This window comes from Musa acuminata, chromosome BXJ3-7 (genome assembly GCF_036884655.1).
Source record: "Musa acuminata AAA Group cultivar baxijiao chromosome BXJ3-7, Cavendish_Baxijiao_AAA, whole genome shotgun sequence".
Taxonomy (NCBI): Eukaryota; Viridiplantae; Streptophyta; class Magnoliopsida; order Zingiberales; family Musaceae; genus Musa; species Musa acuminata.
Window position 1 is genome coordinate 34647844 of NC_088355.1, and position 6000 is coordinate 34653843.

Sequence of the window (6000 nt, forward strand, 5' to 3'; positions counted from 1 at the left end):
GCTCGTCGGAACTCGCCAAGTGGATCGTCGTAAAGTCCAGGAGTATGCCGGATGTCCGCAGAAGGATCACCGAGGGTTTATCGGATGATCGACGGAAGTTGGCCGGAAACTCGCCGGAAGAAGCGATTGACGCATCGGAGCAAAGCTGCAGAAGTTGTCTTAGAGTTAATCGTAGTTAGATGATGATTAAGCTTGAAAATGGGAGGTGATCCCATTAGCTTAATCTTGGGGCAATTGGGCCCCTGAAAAGATTCAAATTGGGCCGAATGGAGCGAACCATTCGGACCCTGATTGCACCAGGAGGTGCAACCGCCCCAGCCAGGAGGTGCAACCGCCAGGGCTGTGAGGTTGGGAGGTGCAACCGCCCCAGCCAGGAGGTGCAACCGCCAGGGCTGCGAGGCTGGGAGGTGCAACCGCCCCAGCCAAGAGGTGCAACCGCCCAGAGCTCAGTCTTCGAGCTAGACTGGGCGGTGCAACCTCCTATGTCAAGAGGTAGCACCGCCAGAGCTCAAGTTTCGAGCTCTGCCAGGCGATGCAACCACCGAGCTCAGTCTTCGAGCTCTGGCAGAGAGGTGCATCAGCCTGAGCTCAGTCTCGAGCTCTGCCAGGTGATGCAACCACCGAGCTCACTCTTCGAGCTCTGGCAGAGAGGTGCATCAGCCTGAGCTCAGTTTCGAGCTCTGGCAGGTGATGAAACCACCGAGCTCAGACTTCGAGCTCTGCCAGGCGGTGCAACCACCGAGCTCAGTCTTCGAGCTCTGCCAGGTGATGCAACCATCGAGCTCAGTCTTCGAGCTCTGGCAGAGAGGAGCAATCGCCTGAGCTCAGTCTTCGAGCTCTGCCAGGCGGTGCCACCTCTCCAGTCAAGAGGTGCAACCGCCTGATCCCAGAATTCTGGGATTTGATCGATTTGATCGTTTTGAGCTCCAAATTTGAACTGGGTTGGGGCCTATAAGTACCCCACCCATTCAGCACTGAAAAGATACAGACCTACACCGAAATCTTGATCTTTTCTGTGATTCTAAGAGCTCAAAAGTGTTGTAAAGCCTTTAAGTCTCCTTCTGTTCTTCAAGTTTTCAGTTGTAAAGTGAGGAGAGAAAGGTCTGTAAAGGTTGTCTCCTGAGCCTGTCAAAAGGAGAGAAATTGTAAAAGGGCAGTTTGGCCTTCGCCTATTGAAGGAAGGCCCCTAGTTGACGTCGGCAACCTCGTCGGTGGAGGAAGCCAAAAGTGGAGTAGGTCAAGGCTGACCGAACCACTCTAAATCTCTGGTTTGCGTTTATTTTCGAGCACTTTATCATTACTGCAAACCTCCTTCATTACTACTGCTCTCTGCGCTTTCACGAACAAGTTCTAAGTGCTGTTCTTCTGAATCTGCATTCAGACGTAAATTCGTATTTTCATACATTACAGTTTACGTTTACGTTTGATTCTGCAGAACTGTCTTCCGTGCTTTTACGAATGAGCTTCTTTGCAGTTTACACTTACATTTTGATCCTATTGATAACTGCAAACTGTCCTCTACAATTTTACGAACGAGTTTCAACATTTAGACGTAAAACTGCATTCAGACGTAAATCGGCTTTCCTCGCTCAATCATCAGATCTCAGTTCACGTTTACGTCTTGATTTCAACTGCATACTGCCTTCTGCGAGTATACAAACGAGTTTCAAAGTTTAGACGTAAATCTGCGTCTAGACGTAAAACTGCGTTTAGACGTAAATCTGCGTTTAGACGTAAATCTGAGTTTAAGACGTAAATCTGAGTTTAGACGTAAATCTGCGTTTAGACGTAAAACTGCGTTTAGACGTAAATCTGCGTTTAGACGTAAATCTGCGTTTAGACGTAAAACTGCGTTTAGACGTAAATCTGAGTTTAGACGTAAACTGCGCTTAGACGCAAAACTGCGCTTAGACGCAATCTGCGCTTAGACGCAAACTGCACTTAGATACAAACTGAGAATTTGCTTTTGCATCATAATAGTTTTTGAACGAACGCAGCTTTTGGTTTTTAATCGCTGTAAGATTTCCGCTGCACTAATTCACCCCCCCCCCCCCCCCCCCCCCCTCTTAGTGCTCTCGATCCTAACAAACCTAAGATGAGATGTTTTAGGCTCTAAGTTTCAATCAACTTGAGCTCTATAAATACCCCTCTCATCCCTGATTAACAAACACAAGTATTGAGAGTAAAAAAGGAAGGAAACGCTGCTACAATCTTGTGTGCACTCCTCTCGAAGTTCTAAGTGTTAGAATAATTTGAGAGAGGAGTAAGCGGTGGTGTATCTCTTAAACCGGAGAATCGAGTTATAAGAAGGAGGTTGATCTTCGCCTATTAAAGGAAGATCAATAATGGATGCCGGTAGCCTTGATGGAAGAGGAATCAGTGAAGTGGATGTAGGTCATGACGACCAAATCACTCTAAAATCTGGTTTGCATTTACTTCTTGCTATTTATCTTTATTACAAACTGAATTCCTCCTTCACTACATTTCCATACAATTTCAAGTTAACATCTTTACGAAACTGGTTTTTTCGTAATGAAGTTTTTAAACCGACGTTATTTTATCGCTGCACTAATTCACCCCCCCCCCCCCCCCTCCCCCTCCCCCTTTTATTGTCGAACCCGTTCCTAATAGTTGGTATCAGAGTATCGTTTTCTCATTTGGTTTAACACCCAAAGATAAATGACTTTTTTCGACTTTCAAGAGGGTCATTCTCTCATTCATCCTCCCTTTTTCAATGGGATGGATTATAAATATTGGAAAACTCGAATGAGAGTTTTCTTGCTCTCTCTGGATTTGAACTTATGGAACATTGTTGAATCCGGTTTTAAAAGGTCTTCTCTTCCAATGAAAGATTGGAATGATTTGGAGAAGAAGATTTTTTCTTTAAATGCTAGAGCTATGAATGCTCTATTTTGCGCCTTAGATAAAACTGAGTTTAATCGAATTTCTATGTGCGAAATGACTTTTGATATTTGGCAAACTCTTAAAATCATACACGAAGGCACTAGCAAAGTTAAAGATTCGAAAATCAACTTTTTAATGCATAATTTTAAACTTTTTCGAATGAAACCAAGTGAAACCGTTGTTGACATGTACACTCATTTTACGGATGTCATCAATGGTTTAAAAGCACTTTGTAGAAGTTTCTCGGATTTTGAACTTATAAACAAAATTTTACGTTCTCTTAATAAGAGTTGGGATCCAAAAATAACGGTAATACAAGAGGCTAAAAACCTAAACAGCCTACCACTTGAAGAACTAATTGGGTCTTTAATGACTTACGAAATGACCAATGTGGCACAAAACGAACTTGAGAATAACCTTCCAAAGAACATGAAGGATTTCAGACTTAGAACAATTGAAGACTACTCGAGTATAAACTCAAGTGATGGTGAACTTGAACTACTCATAAAATTTAAAAAGTTAATGAAACAAAAATTAAAGAACAAAAAAAACACAACTACTTACTATGAACGTAAGAAGAATGAAGCAATCTTGGATGAATCAAGCTCATCCGAAGACGAGGAGAAAATCAACAAAGGTGAGATGGCAAACTACACCTTAACGACTTTCGACGATAAGGTAATCAAAATACTTTTAGTTTATTTCAAAATTACATAATTCTTTTCATAATTATTTTTGATTATTTTTCTTGAAAATTATATGTTTAAATAATGTAATAAAAATATAAAAAAATAAAAATAAAATGGGATGATGCTTACCTTTCTAGTGATTTAAAAAATAATCATAAAAATTACATGTTTTATGATAAACAAACAAAATAATTTTGATTAAAAATGCCTTATGAAATCATGATATATGTGTTTAAGAAGTAATAATGTGTATCATGTTGATTTCCGTATTATTTCTTGATTTTGATTAAATGAAATCATGTTTGATTTGAAGTAATGTATAATGATCATGCTTAATGAGTCTTCCTTTCGAAATGATGCATGAAGATTTTTGTGATTTATGGATTATCGATTTTCATGGTAATAAAAGTGACTTTTTTGTTTCAAAAATGATGCATGTTTTGATTTAGCATAAATGAAAAAGACATACTTATATGAAATAGTGTAAGTGTTGACGATTGTATATTTAATGATGTATAATGATGTAATAAAAATATTAAATGTTTTGATACCATGATTCACGATTTTATGCATGAGATTTTAAAGTTATATATGATGATTTTTATGATTTATTGATCTTGATGATTTTTATGATAAATCTTGCACTTTCATATTAAATAATGATATATGTTTTGATTTGACAAGTTGAATGAATGAGAACAAATGATGATTTTTCTCTTAATTATAACTTATGATATTTTTTATGAATCATCATCTTGATTTTGAACTCCTACCATTTTTCTAAAAAGGAGATATTAATGAATATATTTATGTCCTTTTTATGAATCTCTTGAAAATAATTTTGATTTAACAAATTGAATTTGAATGAGTTTTATCTTGATTTTTCGAGCTTTATAACTAGAGATTTCTTATGCATCAATCAAGATATTATATCATTTTTTCTCCTATGTTTCTTTTTGCCAATTGCTAAAGAGAAAATAAATGATCAAAATGTTGATTTAATGATTTAATGTTTGGTATCATGAATGCTTTAATATCATGCATGGGGGTAATGATGAAGGTTTTGAACACAAATGTTTGTATCATTTTTTATGATTTTATATTTTGAAATTATGCATGATGAGTTGATGTGATGTTGGTTTAATTGTATGAATCAACAATCTTTTTATCAAATGAATTATGATTTTCTTTAATTCTTGATTTATAACTTGAGTTTTCTTTTTGAATCAAGATTGTTTCCTATCATGCTTTCTATTTACAAAATGAAGAAACTTGTCAAAAATGATATATGATCTTTTGACATTCATTTTTGTTGTTTACCTTTGTCATAAATTAAAAATTATTGTAAAGGGAAAAAGAATTATAATATTGTATTCTTCCTTCTTTTTGACAATAATAAAGGGGGAGAAATATTGCTAGCTCAAGATGCAAAACATGCTAACATGCACTTTGCAATGGAAGTAAAATTGCTAGCTCAAACATTACAAAGGAAGCAAAAAATTGTTAGCTTGCAACTTGTTTATTTCAAGAAGCAAGAGTTGCATTTTTGAATATCTCTAATTTGCTAGCTTGCATGATGTTGAACTTGCTATCTTGAACATTACAAAGAATTGTTATCTTGCCCATCGCAAGAAACAAAATATGCTAACTTGTAAGTTTAGCAAAATTTATAAACTTGCAAAACTCAAAATTATTTGCTAGCTTATAAATTGCATGATGATAAAACTGAAGATTATGTTTATTATGCAATGAGTTGAAATTATGTCTAAACATATTAAAAATTACACTTCTCCTTTTTGTTGATGACAAAGGGGGAGAAATATGATGTTATGCATAAGTTTATGATAACATATTGCTTGGATTTTTGAATCCAAGAGTTCAACTCAAATATGCAATATTGATAGGGGGAGTTTAGTTAACTCAGTCATCAATTGGTTGGCATCATAAAAAAGGGGGAGATTGTTGAATCTCAGATTTTGATGATGAAACAAATTGATGAGTGTTTATGATTTAATCTGTGTTTTGAGTGACGCATGATGCTTCGATCAGGATAAGATAATTAAAGCAGGAAGAATCATGTTAGGCCGGGAGAAAACATGTCAGAAGATTAGACGTCGAGCCAGTGGATTGGTCGATGTATCAACAGAAGGCTTCGGGCCATGGATTTGGGCATCGGGCCAAGAAGAGTGGATATTGCGCCAAGGATATCAGAGTTGCGGAGTCAATTAGCTTATTGGGCAATAGGCCATAAGAGAGGACGATGCGTTGAAGAATAGAACGAAGCATCGAGGGACCAATGACATGCCGGACAACATGATTAATGTTTAGTATTAATTGTCTAGATCGAAGTGTGTTTTTACATATGCAGGATTAACTACGATAGCAAGGCATAAAGCAAAATGAAGTC